Raw genomic sequence first — 17,032 nt, forward strand, 5'->3', positions numbered from 1 at the left:
ATCAGTAAATCTCTTGTCTGTGTATTTTTTTCCTAAGAGAAAAAGTCTCATGTACAGAAATATATGCCTATTAAAATGTGTGCATAGGTGCAAAGCTCAAAGCGAGAGAAGTAGTCATAAGTGGGAGAGTGCAGGACTAGACTATGCTTTATCCACAGCATAAAGTGGCAAGACCATGTGATCAGAGTTGGTTGGTCCAGTTCATACCACTTAACTGAAGGTAGGAAACAGCGAACGATTAATCAGTCAGATATGGCCAAGGCTTCTTACCCACAGCTAAGTGAAAACAACATAGAATTCATAAAACAAGGGACCTCCAAGGTCGTCCAACTCATGACGATAAATCCAATCCCAGGACCTGCTTTGTAGATTTCATAAGAATTTACAGGCATTATCTTTCATCCTTAGAACAGTTGCTCAGAAATGAGCTGTTTGCTGTGTATTCTGTCTTCACCACAATCTCACTTTACAGATGAAGAAATGGAGGGAAGGCTATCTTAGAACTCCCACAAGGGGAGAGATATTCATTCATCAGGTACCTCTAGAGTCCACCCACTCAGGATGCATCTGCTTAATGAATGAATGAGTCCATCATTATTGTCCTTAGTGCCCTCTTCAAAATCAAGGGAAGTTTATCAAAATGAGGCATCCAAACCCTGCAGAAGGAATCAGCACGGTTTAGACTAATTATATTTTAATTCCAAATACTTGAAATACAAATACTTCCCACAGTTTAAAAAAAAGTATTGTTTTTTAAAAAGTAATTATACATTAATTTTAATGAGATCTTTCACCTGATCTTCTTGTGTGCATATCTTTTTAATAATTGTCATAATGGAAAACTGCAGGGAGTCCCACGGCAACAGAGCAGATGCTTTGACAAGAAAAGACAGTTTCTATCATTTTGTGATTCAATTTACCCAAGAAGCAGGGGCAAAGAACTACAGGAAGAGATCAAAAAGAAAATACAGGAAGACAAGAGGCATCATTATTGTAGTGAATCATTAATATTGTCTAGGTGGAGGAAGTCAGTAAATTGGGAGGCATGGCTGATGCAGCATCCTCTCTTCTGCTCCTCTCATAGTCATGTGATCTCCTCCAGATTCCTTACAAACTCATGTAGGCACACATTTTACCCCAGGACCACTCCCAAATGACATCGGTACTTGTTTCCTGAATACAACGCACAGATAAAAGCCCATGTGGGCTTTGGTTCTGCTTCTAAGTCCCCAGTCACTTTATGTCTCAGATCATTGACTGTCTCCTCTTGGTGTCTCTGAAGCTCACCATCTGTAATCTTTGACCACGGTTCTCAGCCTCTGGCACTCTGGCCTCCATCCAAAGATTTTTCTTCTCCTTTGTTGTAAGACTGGATATTTGGCCTCCAAAGGGCCATAATATCTTCCAAGAAAGATGATAGGTCAGACCTCAAATACTGCGGAAGTTATAGAAGGGAAGAAGAGAAATAAGGTTCCTGGCTGTGTGTTTAACCAGTGGTTCTCAATCTTCCTAATGCAATCCTTTAATACAGTTCCTCATGTTGTGGTGACCCCCAACCATAAAATTATTTTCATTGCTACTCCATAACTGTCATTTTGCTACTGTTGTCTGCCTATAACAGGTTTTGTACGTGCTGTTTCCCCAGCTCCTCTGTTCGAGCTGGTGATCAGTCAGGCTCTCTAATAGTACACACAAATCCTAGCCTCTGTTAATGGACTTCGAGTGCAGCTGGACCAGTGGTACCATTTTCCATCACATTATCACTGAAACATAATTGTGTGGCTTTTGCTGGAACAGCATCTTGGGAAATGTCTGGTCTGTTGGTAGACATTTGCAGCTGTCAGAAAATTCTCTCTTACATTAAGGTTCCTTCCTACCTACAACAGTCACTGATTTGATCATAGTTCTATACATCCATTAAAGAGTGGACAGTAACATTATGCCTCAAGGAAAACAGTAACGAAGCTAGTGTTTCTCCATGGTGGACATTGACCTCATCAAGAAACATGGTGAGAGCCTTCATGTGATGGAGTAATATTCATAGCACACAGAGCCCTTGTCACTTAGGGCTGCTATGGGCAGAAAATGCTGAGGTAGCAAGCACAGTGACTGGGTTCATGATAGACAAATGATCAATTTGGTGGATGAATGGATTAGACTGGTCTTAGGCAGTTTGCTGTCTAAACATGATCTACTAATCATAAGGCCTGATTATTGCTTCTGATTGATCATGACACAAAACCCAGATGTGTAAATTCACCCGAGGAGGCTAATAACTAATTTTTTGCAATCTGGAGAAGAACCACAGGCTTGGCAAGCCCTAGGCCACTGTTTCACACTTCTGACAGAGCCCTGGGGAGCTGCTGATTTGGACTTGTACGTTCCTGATTGCTGAGTAGTCCAGTCAGTCAAGGCTGCATAACTGGGCAAGGCATAGATAACAAATTACAGACTTCTATCCAACTTAGAAAGGCCCAGTCCTTATGATGTCATGAGAGCCATGGGAAAATACATTAATGAAAATGCTTGGGAAGCACTCCACTATTGTTGACATTCAGTGCTTTTAACTTAGACTCTTGTCATATGAGTAGAAGTTCACAGAAGTTAATCAAACATTAATAAATACCAGACTTGACCCCAGAGTTCACTTATTGGGATGACCAGTTACAGGAATACGTCTAGAAGCAAAAATGAAAATGGCTAGAACTTCCTCTGTAGCTTAAGGTCTTTGCATTTTTGCTCTATTCAAATTGCATCTCAATAATCATGATTGGGGCCAGAAAGATGGCTCAGCAGGTAAATGTGCTCGCTGCTAAGATTGAAAACCTGAGTTTGATCCCTGAGACCTACAGAGTAGAAGAAAACAGTTTCCCAGTTTGTCCTTTGACCTGCACTCATGTGTTATAGTATGAATGTGTCCACACCCCTGCACACATAGCAAGTAATAAATTAACACACACAAAGTAATCGATTTCAAAAACTTGCCCTGATAACAAACATAAGGAATTGATAGAAGGCCTTGTAAAAGCTAGTGGCGCATGGCACATCCATCTCTGATGCTCCTCCTCCCCTGCACCCTGAGGACAGCTTTTGTGGAGGTCAGAGGGCAACTTTCAGGAGTTGATTCTCTCCTTCCACCTCGACGCAGGGTACCTTGTACTACACGATACCTGGCCAGTGGGCCTCCAGGAGAGTCTCCTGTGTCCACTCCACTTCCCCACTGGTGATGACAATTGAAATCGCTGTATCCAGCTTGTTAGTGAGTTCAGGAATAGAACTCCGTTCATCAGGCTTGTGCAGCAAGTATTTCTGTCTGCTGAGCCAACTCTCTGGCCTGAACGTTTGAGTTGCCTTTCGTTTTTGACAGGGTCTTCCTCAGGATCCCAGGTTGCTCTCCATGTATTTGGTTGCTCAGGCCTCCAACTCACCAAAGTCTTCATACTTCAGTTCTCCAGTAAGTGCTGGGATTACAGATGTGTGCCACCACATACTATCTGAAGGTTTAACAATAAACATGCTACAGTGTAAATCAGAGAACTGAGATGGTAACCAGATTAGGCTTTGATTCAAAGTCTCTTCAGAGATGACTGCTCTCTGACCATACGCTTATTCCATCGAGGAGGAGTATAACCAAACACACACACACACAGAGAAGCTTCCAGGAGAAAAATGGAGCCGAATTCTTAGGAAGTTGGGAGAAGAACACAGAAGGTGGGACTTCCCTTAGCTGCTTCCCCTATTTAAAGTGGAAGGAAAACAGCTAAGAAGAAAAACATGAGCATGTTGGTATGGTTGGTAGGTACAAGTCACGGTGCTCTCCTCTGATGCCCCATGTTGTCAATGAAGCACACACAAATTCTGTGAGCTACAAGCAGGCAGGTGCAACAGCTAACTAGGTGGGGCTGAGCGCTGTACAGGTACGGACTCTGATCCTGAGTTTTCTGGAAGAAGCCATTAATGGACTAAAAGGAAGAGGAGTAGAGGGCATTGTTGTTTTCTTTATAGTTAAAATATGGAAGGGGAAAAGGGACTCCCGAGACTAATTTTAAGCTTTTCTCTCAATAAAAGACACCACACTTAAGCAATAAGAATGTTTTTATCTGGTATATGAACATCCCAGTTCATCAGGACGCAAGAAACTGTGGCCTCAGAAGCCAGACCTGAAGAGATGTGACAACTGGACATCTCCGGAGCTGGGATTCCTCAGGACCAGTGTGAACACTGGGCACAAAACAGTGAGACACACTTCCAACCCTCCCGCATCTTCTCTGTTTTAGCATCCACAAGGGGGAGAGAACCAAGGCACTGTCCCCGCCTGTCTCTACTATAGCAACATCAAAGCTCCCAGTAGAAAGCGAAAACCAAACTGCAAAGCCAGGCATGGCGGCACATGCCTATGATCCTTGCAGGGCAGGCCGAAGGATCAAGACGCAGGATGTTTACCACCAGGTTGGCCTGTAAGTGGGAACTGTTGCAAAACCAAACAAACAAAAATCGCAGAAACAAGAACAAATGGAGCCGATGGAAGGACCTTTTTCTACCAGTTTCAGAATCTGCAGTACAAACTCCCCATGCCTTCCTGGGTCTGAGGTGCTCATTATTTTAGTAATGGTGGATGGATTCTCTTCCACAGCTGGTATGTAAGCTGAAACGGTAGGACACATGGGTTGATGATGAGACACTCCTGGGTTTACTAACTGGGCAAATATAACAGACCATCATCAGAGTCTCACATATGAAGTTCAGATGTTAACAAATGCAACTAGGTATTATAGAGGAGGGTGTTTAATGTTCTCCCTCTTGTTTAATGAGCCAGAGTCCCACTGGGGTAGCCTGAAACTCCTGATCGTCCTACCTCAGCCGTCAGGTGCTTGGATCACAAGTCACAGTGACTCAAAGTTGAATGGTGTTCAAGAATTTCAAGGTCATGCTGATGGGAACCCAGAGATTTATTTAAAGGCTCAGTTTGGGTCAACGATTTGCCATGGAAAATGCTGCCTGGGATTCTTTGAAGCCTCATGGCTCCAGAACTCTGGATGTGGCATGTTAACACAAAGTCTGTCCCTCCCAAAGTTTCAGTCAAATTCTTCAGGTGGAACTACGGAACGGCTCAACAACTCTCTGTGTGAGCAGAAATGGGTAATCTTTGCAGAACTGCCTATTAGCCTCAGTTCTGCCTGAACAATAAAGAAGACGGTAGCCACGGCAACCCACATCTGATCAAGCAGGTGTCTTACTAGTCCATCTTCAGAGGCAAAGGGAATGTGTGTCCTTTTAAGGCTCTTTCACTGTTAGTGCTTTGAAAATCCCATTTTACTCTGAAATAATATAGTGCTTATATGGGTTTATGATAAAATACTTAAATATAGGACTGGCTCTAAAAACAGAGAGCTCTTACGTCTCTCCCTGACCAAGATTTTATAACTGACTGTTCAGCTACCACTCTCACCATTACGTTTATATAGTCTGCTTTTAGCTTCATAATGGCTAAGAAGTGTGAGCATATTGCGTAAGTTTCTTGCTGTGTGGGCATATTTGTTTCCTACTGCAAAGTTACAGAGCCCAGTGTAATTGGATTCGCTGCTGTAAGAGATGCAGTGCTATCTCTCCTGTATGTCATTAGTGAGCTCTGTGGCCTAGAACAAATGGCTCACCCTCTCTGGACTCCAGCTTCTTTCACTAGACAAATATACTCCCTTCACTTCTCCACTGTTTGCATGCCTCACCTGGTCTTCTGCAGGAGTTTTCAGGTCTGCCCCTGAAGTCCTGTTCTCAGTCCAGTGGCTGCCAAAACCACCTCCCAAACGTAAGTGCTCATGGATCTCATCTTCGGCATTTCCTGACAAAGCACAACACTCGAGCTTGCCTTTAGGATCATGAAGCCCTTCTACCTGGCCTCAGTCTACTTTCTTTGAAAATTCCTAAGGATGTAAGTCTCATCTGGGATCTCCTAGGATATAGGTCTGACCTTGGATCTCCTGGGTTGTAGGTCTGACCTGGGATCTCCTTTCCCTTTCCCTTTCCCTTTGAAATAGGAAAAGATCTCACAACTCCTTAGATTTTTTTATTGTTCCTCCACAGCTACAAATTAAACCAGGAAAATTTCATGGGATATTTTCTAATCTACTTTCCAAAGTACAGTCTTTATTTGAACTTTGCATTACAACTATCACTTTCCATATTTTCTCCCCAGGGCAATGGAAAAGTTGGCTTTTTTTTTTTTTAATTTTCCTTTCTTCTCTTGTCTCTGAGCTTCCTGATTGGAAAATCATTGCCATAAAGTAACTGAACAGCACAGCTTCATGAATATAGTGCCTTTCTTTAGCTATGTGACACAGCAATTTCTAAGTAAGAAATAACTTAATAACACTGTGCATTTAAAAACTATTATAAACTATATCACGCTAACATAAGGAAGGATCTACCTGTCAGTTTTAAAATCATATGTAAATGTGTACTACTGGATTTTACTTCCTGTGACTGATGTCCTGTTGCCTGATTTGTAAAGGCAACAGCAGTTTACATAAATGACAACAAAACTGAGTGTCAAAGATGCATTTAATGTTGTTTTGCTTTAAATAAAACCAGAATACTCTTTAAAAAATATTTGAGTCAACATTTCCAAATGCATTTGATTTGTGTAGGAGTTCTGACTTGATTTATAGCTGTTAAGCAGAAAGGAAAGATAAATAACAGAATCAGTAAATTGCTGCTTTAGTAAAGACTGAAATATTTTCCATATTAATCACCTATTTCATATACCAATTACCCTGAAAACAATGGATAAAATATTCAATTACTAAAATGCAGCAAAGGAAAATACGCATTCTAAGTTTTTCTTCTTCCAAAGTTTCTTTGGTTTTAGGTTTGATTTGTTTGGTGTTCATCACTGAGCACCCCTGGCCCTACCATCGCACTTTAAAAATGCCTGTTTGTGTATGCCAAGCCTAATAAATCAGGTAGCCTATGGAATTTGGTTTATGAATCTTCTGTAAAAAATGATTGAGTACTTCATCTACAAGGTTATATTCCCCAATAACCAATACAATTAGCTTGTTTAGCATGGTGGAATTCACTCAGTATGTATGTGTTGAGGGCCACTATGTACCTCTGGTATTCTGAATTGTGAATGTGACAGAGACCAGCACTGAGAAATACAAACTCTTGGGAAGCCCATGTTCTATTCGAGAAATAAAATAAATTAATGCTAAGATGATCTCACAAAATGATAAGTGCTATGGAGAAATGAAAGGGGGTGGTATAGAAGGGAGAACACAGAGCTGTTTCCTACTAGAAAATATTAATTTACATGACAAGGGTCAGCCACGTGAATATCTAAAAGAACATCACTGACTTAAGAAAGAGTGACGGGGTTACCTCACTCAGGATAATACATTTTACTCCCATCTGTTTGCCTGCAAAATTCATGATATCCTTATTTTTAATGGCTGAATAGTTTTCCATTGTGTAGATATACCACATTTTCTGTATCCACTCTTTATTTGAGAGACATCTAGGTTGTTGTTTCCAGTTTCTGGCCATTATGAATAAATAAAGCTGCTATGAACACAGCTGAGTCAGTGTCTTTGTGTGATGGTGGAGCATTTTTTGGGTATCTGCCTACAAGTGGCATAGCTGGCTCTTGAGGTGGAACTATTCTTCTGAGAACTTCCTAATTAATTTCCAAAGTGGTTGTACAACTTTGCACTCTGTACTGGCTGGTTCTGTGTGTCAACTTGACACAAGCTGGAGTCAGTCATCACAGAGAAAAAAGCCTCCCTTGAAGAAATGTCTCCATGAGATCCAGCTGTAAGGCATTTTCTCAATTAATGCTTAAGGTTGGGAGGGCCCATTGTGGGTTGTGCCATCCCTGGGCTGCTAGTCCTGGGTTCCATAAGAAAGCAAGCTGAGCAAGCCAGGGGAAGCAAGTCAGTAAGCAGCATCCCTCCATGGCCTCTGTATCAGCTCCTGCATCCAAGTTTTTGCCAGTGTGAGTTCCAATTTTGACTTCCTTTGGTGATGAGCAGCAATGTGGAAGTGTAAGCTGAATAAACCCTTTCCTCCCCAACTTGCTTCTTGGTCATGATGTTTGTGCAGGAATGGAAACCCTGACTAAGACACTTCCCACCAGCAATGGAGGAGCGTCCCCCTTGCTCCACATCCTCAATGCCCTTGGTGTTTTTAGTCTTAGCCATTCTGGTAGGTGGAATGTCATTTTGATTTGCATTTCCTCAATGGTAAAGGATGTTGAAGATTTCTTTATGTCTTCTCAGCCATTTGAGATTCCTCTGTTAAAAATTCTTGGTTTACCTCTGAACTCCATCTTTTAAATTGGGTTGTTTGGATTGTCAGTGACTAACTTCTTGAGTTCTTTATATATTTTGGATATTAGCTCTCTGTCAGATGCAGGGTAAGCGAAGATCTTTTCTCAATCTGTAGGCTGTAATTTTATCCTAATGATGGTGCCCTTTGACTTACAGAAGCATTTCAGTTTCATGAGGTTCCATTTATTAATTGTTGACCTTAGAGCCTGAGCCATTGGTGTTCTGTTCAGGAAGTTGTTTTCTGTACCAACAAGCTCAAGGCTATTCCTCACTTTCTGTTCTATTAGATTAAGTGTGTCTGGTTTTATGTAGTCTTTGATCCATTTGGACTTAAGTTTTGTGAAAGGTGCTAAATAAGGATCTATTTGCATTATTCTACATGCAGACATCCAGTTAGACCAGCATCATTTGTTGAAGATGCTCTCCCTATTCCATTGTATTGTTTTGACTTCTTTGTCAAAAAGCATAGGTGTCCATAGGTGAGGTAACCCAGACCCATGGTATGTACTCACTTATAAATAGCTGTTAGCCATAAAGTACAGGCTAACCATACTACAGTCAACAGGCCCAAAGAAGCCAAACGACAGGGACAGCACAAGGGTGGATGGTTGAATCTTTCTGAGAAGGGGAAACAAAATAGATATGGAGGGTTGGCACCCAGAGGGGGTTTCCATGGGGGAGGCCTTATGTGAGGGGATACTGGGAGGAGAGGAAGGGCTGATATTCAGTTGTAAAGTATGTAAATAAATTTAATAAAAATAAAATTAAATAATTTTTTAAAAGAGAAAAAGAATGAGTGAAAGCAGGTCCTCAAGCCAGGGAGGGCTATGTGGAGCCTGCAGCCAGGAGACCCTCAGGAGAGGAGCCTGATGACATGGGAAGGAGCGTCCCACTGTGTGTGTTGGCCACACTAAGGGATTTCAATTGTGTTGGAACTTTATCCATGAATGTAAATAGTTCGGGTTTTGTTTTGTTTGGACTGTATTGCTGAGCATACCCTGGCCTGTCAACACACGTTTAAAATGATTGTTAAAACCTAATAAAACTGGGAGCCTGTGCTAAACGACCTGAAGCAAGAGCATATCATCTACACGAGTTGTTTGCAAAGAGCGTTTTGAATATTGAAAGGAAAGAGATTGATGGGAAAGCAAGAATGAAAATAAGGCCAGACTCAGATGAACTGAATAGAAGCCGTGGGCACGCTGAGATACCGTCGGATCGGCATGATGAGATGCGGTCCGATCAGGGCTCCCTTCTAACCTGGGATGAGTCAGGTCTGAGGTTACCAACGTAATCATGTACGTGAATAATGGTGTTCCTGGCTGTGAAGATTATGCAAAGATACGATTTGGGAAAGGGGGAAATCAAGAATTGTACTGTTGGTAGGCAAAGCTTCAAGAAAGTTATTAGAAAGCCAAGGGGAAAAGTAATCCGTCAAAATATGAGAATTGCACTCTAGAGTACATAGGATTGACAGCTCATTTAAGACATGTATACTACTCTCCCACAGATACTTAACTATATTCCCATTGTTTTCTGCTGATCTCCTCCCAATGGCTCTAGCGGAATCTCTTCAGAGAAAGACACAGCTACAGACTGTATGAATCTCCTCACACCAATGACCTTCGCTCACAATGAACAACCGCAAATTCTCTTGGCTTCTGGAAATAGAAACATTCCTTCCTTGTCGCTAATAAATGAATCTGAGTCTCCTGCTGTGCTCATCAACTCACCTTGATTAACTCCTTGCTGGTTTTTAGGGCATCTCTTCTTTTACCCAGGAAAATGGGAAAGAGGGTGGCGCCGTAAATCAACACACTGAGGATCACGATAGCGAGAGCAGACAGTACACCTGGAACAGCATGCACAAGACTGCTCGAGTTCCTGACAGACAACATCCCAGGGTGGAGCTCGGAAGGGAAACATGAAATCCCACCAGCAGCTAAGGAGCTACTCGCATTTGATCGCTGCTGGTCCGTAGCAGTTTCTTCAGTTATGTGACCCCCGGGTAGGTCAACCACATTCCAGGGCAGGCCCCACTCCCAAGGACAAGCAGGAGGAGAAATCTCAAAATTGGATGAGGAAGGATGGGAGGATGGAAAGGATAGTTAGGAAGGAGTTGGACGTTGGGAGGGGAAGGCAAAAGGATTAGGAATTCAAGGCCACCCTCAGGTAGTGAGTTCCTAGTGGGTCCCAAGTGAGCCTGGGCTACATATAAGACCTTGTTTCAAAAAATATAATAAAATAATTATAAACATTTAGAACTAAACTGATTTTAAAATGTAAGAACGAGTAATAAAATACTTCAACAATAAGAACCTGCTCTGGTTTGGATTTTTATATTCTCAGCCCTGAATGAATGGATAAATTAGTGAACGAATATTAAATTCTGCTGCCTTTTTAAAAGGCAGAAGTGAGAGAATGAAGGGATTTTATTTTGCCCTTTCAGGTATGAAATTTATTTACAACTGAATCTTGCTTGGACGGGAAATGTCTTCACCGGTGCGGATAACGTTTTAAAGTCCCAGAGAAATGACCTTGTATGAATCACCAGGCCTCGGGTGCACTGAGACTGCTGCAGCACAGGAAGAGTCGGAAATGGTACCAGCGAGCAGACGCATAGTTATTTCTTTTACGGGAATTGAGCAACCTTGTATTCCTGGAATTGCTAGAAAAACATTTTTTTCACTGGATTTTATTTTAAAGCAAAAGCAAGAAGGGCATCATCAGCAGAGGCAGAAAGGTCAGGAACCATGTAGGACACACAGCAGAGCTGGAGAGAACCAGACTCAGTAATCACTTGAAAGTGGCTTTTCACAAAACCAAGAACAGAAGGCACTTAGCATATGCAAGTTCAGTGAAACTTCTCGTTTTAAGTTTCCATAGCTTTGCCTACTCATGATCACTGATAAATATTTATTTCAATTCTATCTATTTAATGCTTACAATGGGTCACCGTGCAAGGCTTTGAGCATATCAAAGACTCACATATAAGGCAGGCAGATATATAGATCCAATATAATGAAAAATAAAGGCTCATAATTGTCTTTTTCTATTTCTTATAACCCATTAAAGTATACTTAATTAAATATTGTTAGAATATACCATGGTCATAAACATAGATTTTAATTTTTAACCAGAAATTCATACTTAATCTATAGGTGGCTAATATGAAAAGCAGCACAATTTTTGACCCATTAACTTGAATGAAATGCTACACATTCTTTGTGGTCATTTATTTTCAAAATAATAAGAGCATTGCACACTCCATAGCTGCAAATCTGAGACAGGAGGAGCAAAGAGAGGGAGAACTAAGAGTCCATTTCCAGAAGCTAATGGGCCTTGTCAAAGAAGAAAAAAATAAGTGTTAAATCAGATTCTAGTAAGATTGGAAATTCACTATCTCAAAACACAGAATTATCAAAAAATAAATAGTACAAGGGACCCTTATAGTTTAGATCTGACATGTGCCCCCTTGGGCCCAGGTTAAAACTTTTAAAACACTTTTAGAAGGTGGGGGTGGGGCAAACTGGGAGAATTCAAATAATTAAAGGAGCCCTGAAAGAAATGTTGTCTCCTCTGTTTTTTACTTCCTGGCTCCCATGAGTGGGGCAGCTCTCTCTAATGCATACTCCCCATTACAGTGTTCAAGCTCAAACCAAACCAAGCAACCATGGGCTGGAACTTCTGGAGCTGTAAACAAAGCAAGGCATTTACTCCTTTTGAGTTGATTTTTTTCTTTTCTCTTTTATTAAAAAAACATTTTGCCACAATGACAAAAATCAGATTAATGCAAGAAGTAAATAAAACAGAAGCAAGAAAGGCAGTGAGGACAAAATTGTATATTTGGTATATAAATAATTATATTACTGTTTGTCTTTATAGATGTGTGTGCACCACATACAGGAAGTACCCACAGAGCCCTGAAGAAATGTCCAGTATCTATGGACAGTAATAGGCTCCCATTTGGCTGATGGGCACCAAACCCTATCTTCTGTAAGAGCAGCAGGGTCTTAACTGTGCTGCCATCTTTACAGACACCAAAGTGCAGGCTCTTTAAGTCTATTTTAATGTGCATGCCTCCAAGGACTTGGCAACATTGCTACCTATCAGAAGTATCTAAGAACAGTTTTCTTGTTTTTTTTTATCTTTATTAACTTGAGTATTTCTTATTTACATTTCGATTGTTATTCCCTTTCCCAGTTTCCTGGCCAACATCCCCCTAGCCCCCCTCCTTCTATATGGGTGTTCCCTTCCCCATCCTCCTCCCATTACTGCCCTCCCCCCAACAATCACATTCACTGGGGGTTCAGTCTTGGCAGGACCAAGGGCTTCCCCTTCCACTGGTGCTCTTACTAGGATATTCATTGCTACCTATGAGGTCAGAGTCCAGGGTCAGTCCATGTATCGTCTTTAGGTAGTGGCTTAGTCCCTGGAAGCTCTGGTTGCTTGGCATTGTTGTTCATAAGGGGTCTCGAGCCCTTTCAAGCTCTTCCAGTTCTTTCTCTAATTCCTTCAACGGGGGTCCTATTCTCAGTTCAGTTGGATGCTGCTGGCATTCACCTCTGTATTTGCTGTATTCTGGCTGTGTCTCTCAGGAGCGATCTACATCCGGCTCCTGTCGGTCTGCACTTCTTTGCTTCATCCATCTTATCTAGTTTGGTGGCTGTATATGTATGGGCCACATGTGGGGCAGGCTCTGAATGGGTGTTCCTTCTGCCTCTGTTCTAAACTTTGCCTCCCTATTCCCTGCCAAGGGCATTCTTGTTCCCCTTTTAAAGAAGGAGTGAAGCATTCGCATTTTGGTCATCCCTCTTGAGTTTCGTGTGTTCTGTGCATCTAGGGTATTTCAAGTATTTGGGTTAATAGCTACTTATCAATGAGTGCATACCATGTGTGTTTTTCTGTGATTGGGTTACCTCACTCAGGATGATATTTTCCAGTTCCATCCATTTGCGTATGAATTTCATGAAGTCATTGTTTTTGATAGTTGAGTAATATTCCATTGTGTAGATGTACCACATTTTCTGTATCCATTCCTCTGTTGAAGGGCATCTGGGTTCTTTCCAGCTTCTGGCTATTATAAATAAGGCTGCGATGAACATAGTGGAGCACGTGTCTTTTTTATATGTTGAGGCATCTTTTGGGTACATGCCCAAGAGAGGTATAGCTGGGTCCTCAGGCAGTTCAATGTCCAATTTTCTGAGGAACCTCCAGACTGATTTCCAGAATGGTTTTACCAGTCTGCAATCCCACCAACAATGGAGGAGTGTTCCTCTTTCTCCACATCCTCGCCAGCATCTGCTGTCACCTGAGTTTTTGATCTTAGCCAATCGCACTGGTGTGAGGTGAAATCTCAGGGTTGTTTTGATTTGCATTTCCCTTATGACTAAAGATGTTGAACATTTCTTTAGGTGTTTCTCAGCCATTCGGCATTCCTCAGCTGTGAATTAAGAATAGTTTTCTATGCTGCCTACTTTTAAATTCTGATAACAGTAACAGAAGTAGATATGCCTCCATTTTTATGCACTACAAAGAGACACACACTGACTAGGATAAACTAATAAATTCCTGCTGTAGATTAAATACTATCATAGACCTCTTGTGTGATGACAGGAAAGCTGCCTTGCTTCCCTCCATATTTGAAGATAGCAAATGTTATCCAGTGGACAGGAGTCAGAAGGTGGTGTTATCAGTGTTGGTGACAGAATTCCTAGACAAAGCAATAACGAGTGGAAGCACCGGCCTTTTGATATAACTGTCTAAAGGGGTTTAGAGAGAAGATGATTTCATATGTATGATGCCAACTGACACATCTGTATCATCGGAGAGGTGAACTTTCTGAGTTAGGACTTGGCCTACAATGCCATCCAACAGACCAGAATCTCTGAAGCAAGTCCATGCTTGACGAGTCTGAAGGATGCAGCATGAAACTGTAACGGGAGAATTTCTTTAATGGCGTCTGTGTCACTTCGCCAAATGCAGTGTTCAGTGATGCAGTCGTAGAACTGTCAGCTAGGAGGGTACACAGCTGATACGAGGAAGACTGTGTGACTGATGTCACCTCCTTACAACGTCACTGGGACCACCATTGCCACTGCCCAAGTGCTTAACCACTGCTGCCTGCTGATGTCTGATCCACATTCTAGAAAGAACTTTAATGTCACAATAGTTAAATTTCAGATATTTAGAGGGTATCATATTTATTTCCTGATAAAATGTTGAGTTTTGTTTCAAAATGCTACCAAACTTTTCCTCTCTACTAAAGAAAATAGAATGAACACACCTATCTCTCTGTCAGTCTTGTTTAGGGAGAGTTCAGAGGTATCTATAAAGCACTCCATCCTCCTTCCAGTCTCATAGGTTGTGAAGCGTATTGCTGCTCTCTGGGCATGGGTTTCAAGTTTCCATTCATCGGTTGAAAATGAGGCCCATATTCTGATTCTTATATAATTGTAATAACTCAGCTCTCACCATCCGTTCATGCCATTGTGGCAAAGAACAGCCCCAAAGGCTTTAAAGTCAGTCCATAGTAGACACCCTCATACTCTGTAAGTGCCCCGCCCCCTCTCTTGAGTGAGTGTTAGGTCACCTCCAGCTCTCTGCTACCATGAATGTTACTCACCATCTGTGGTTTATTATGTACCACTGTGAGAATTTCGTGGTTCCATCTTCTTTTAACTACCCATCAACACTATTTAACTATCTATCAACCCTATTTAACTACCCATCAACACTGTTTAACTACCCATCAACACTGTTTAACTACCCATCAACACTTTGTTGGTGTCATCTGTTTTCAGGAATCCCCATTTATTCTAATTGTCTTTTTCTCTTGTTAGTTTTAGATTGTTCAAATAACTTCATCCAACTTCTTTGCTATTCTGATCACAGCATCAAGATTCTGAATCAAATTCAGGACAGAACTATTATTTTTCTAGGATCCTAAAGGAATTATTAATACTTCTTGTGCTGGTTAGTTTTAAAAAGTTACCATGACACAACCTAAACTCAATCACCTGGGAGGAGATGCTTAACCATAAAACTATTTATAACATGTTGGCCGGGCGACCATGTGTACGAGGGATTGATTGTCTTGATTGTTAACTGGGGTGGACAGATCCACCGTGAGTGTGGATGGCACCAATTGCTGGGCTGGGCTTTGAGCACTCTGGGAGTGAAGAAATCTGGCTGAGCATAGCAACAGGTGAACAGTATACAGCATTCCTCTCTCAGCCCCTCAGCCCTTGACTGTGGGTATGATGGGCTAGCAGCTGGAGTTCCTGCCTTGACTTTCCTCCAATGATAGACAGTAGCCAGGAATCGTAAGCTGAATAAACCCTTTCCTGATCTAAGATGCTTTTAGTCTGGGTTGTTGTTCTATTTCTTTTTTCGTCATAGCAACAAAAATGGAAGTAGGACCTTATAAACTGTCTCCCTACTAGTTTAGTGGAAGTGCTAGGCTGCTGGTGTCACCTAAGTCTACAACTGCAATATGGAAAGGGGACTTTCCATCAAAGTGCCTAGATCTCTAAATGTCCAGAGTCCTCGTACGAGTGTACCTGTTTCATTGCCCTTTGAAAGGCTATTCAAACATCATCCCTCAATGTTGAGGCTTTTGAGCATACAGCCAAGTGTGTGCTTTGAGTCATTAAAGATTAGAATCAGGTCAAATAGAAGAAACCAGGATGCTAGAGAGGCTTGAAGTGAGTACCAAGAGAGAAAATATGACGCTGTTACCTGCAAGACTGAAATAGGACTGCTTTAAGATACCAAGAAATATAAAGTCTGTAAGATTCCGAATGCTAAGGGAATACTAAATCATTTGAGAGTGCAGCTTAATGGAAGTAATTTGCATGGAAATACAAGCAAACATCTGGGCAACTAAGTACACGCGTGCGCAAAGCGTGCATGGGTCCTAAAGTAGTGGTGTTTCGTGGGTTATCCTTGCAAATGGGCACCGCAGCCTAGTGCCCCAGGTGTTGCCATTGGTAGCCTTGCACCAAAGTCTGCAAGGAGGGGTCTCCACCAAGCGCCAAGCGGTGCCTCAGCCCTGAATCACCGCAGCCATCCCTTCCAGCAGCTGGCTCATGGCTACCCATGACTAGTATAGGTGTCTTGCCTGGGCTCCTCATCCAGCAACAGCTCCAGCGAGGTGCCCAGTACTTGGGAGACGCCATGCCACACTCTCCGGGTCTTCCCAAACTGATGGGCCAACTTCTTTTTCAGGAAATCTGCCCTCCTATCCATGGCGGCAGTGTTGGAGTTTCCTGAGTACAAGGCAGAATCCTCCCTGGTCTCCAGAAGCCCTGTGGCCTGGCTCCTGAAACCAAGAAGAAGCAGCCAGTCATCCATCCTGGCCAGACCAAGACCAGGGCCCGGTCCTGACCTGTCAGAATCAGCAGCCTGCCCAAGCTTAAGCGGTACTGAAGGGTTAAAATTTCTAAAAGTTAGTCATGAACAAAGTCCAGACATGCCTGAGAGAATTTGAGATAGGGCTCACTGGCCCAACTATCAACTCCCAAGGACACTGGCCATCTGGAGCCACCCCCTCCCCTTCCTTCACTCCCTGAGGATGGGTCATCCCCCTGCTGCAGTGAAATGAGTTGCCCTGCCCACATTGCTGAGATGCTAGATTACACGTATGCTTTGTTGATGTAACTCCGTGCCAAAAGTAACTGTGCACCCTTTGTATTAGCCAATTATGT

The 17,032-nt window shown here is 42.2% G+C and overlaps 1 pseudogene; it reads left to right on the top strand.

Annotated features, from left to right (window-relative positions):
- Ppdpf-ps1 (pancreatic progenitor cell differentiation and proliferation factor, pseudogene 1) overlaps positions 1-16,712 on the top strand; it is a 53,189-nt pseudogene extending 36,477 nt beyond the window's left edge.
- The last annotated feature ends 320 nt before the right edge of the window (positions 16,713-17,032 follow it).

Source organism: Rattus norvegicus, chromosome 2, assembly GCF_036323735.1.
Source record: "Rattus norvegicus strain BN/NHsdMcwi chromosome 2, GRCr8, whole genome shotgun sequence".
In the NCBI taxonomy this organism is placed as follows: domain Eukaryota; kingdom Metazoa; phylum Chordata; class Mammalia; order Rodentia; family Muridae; genus Rattus; species Rattus norvegicus.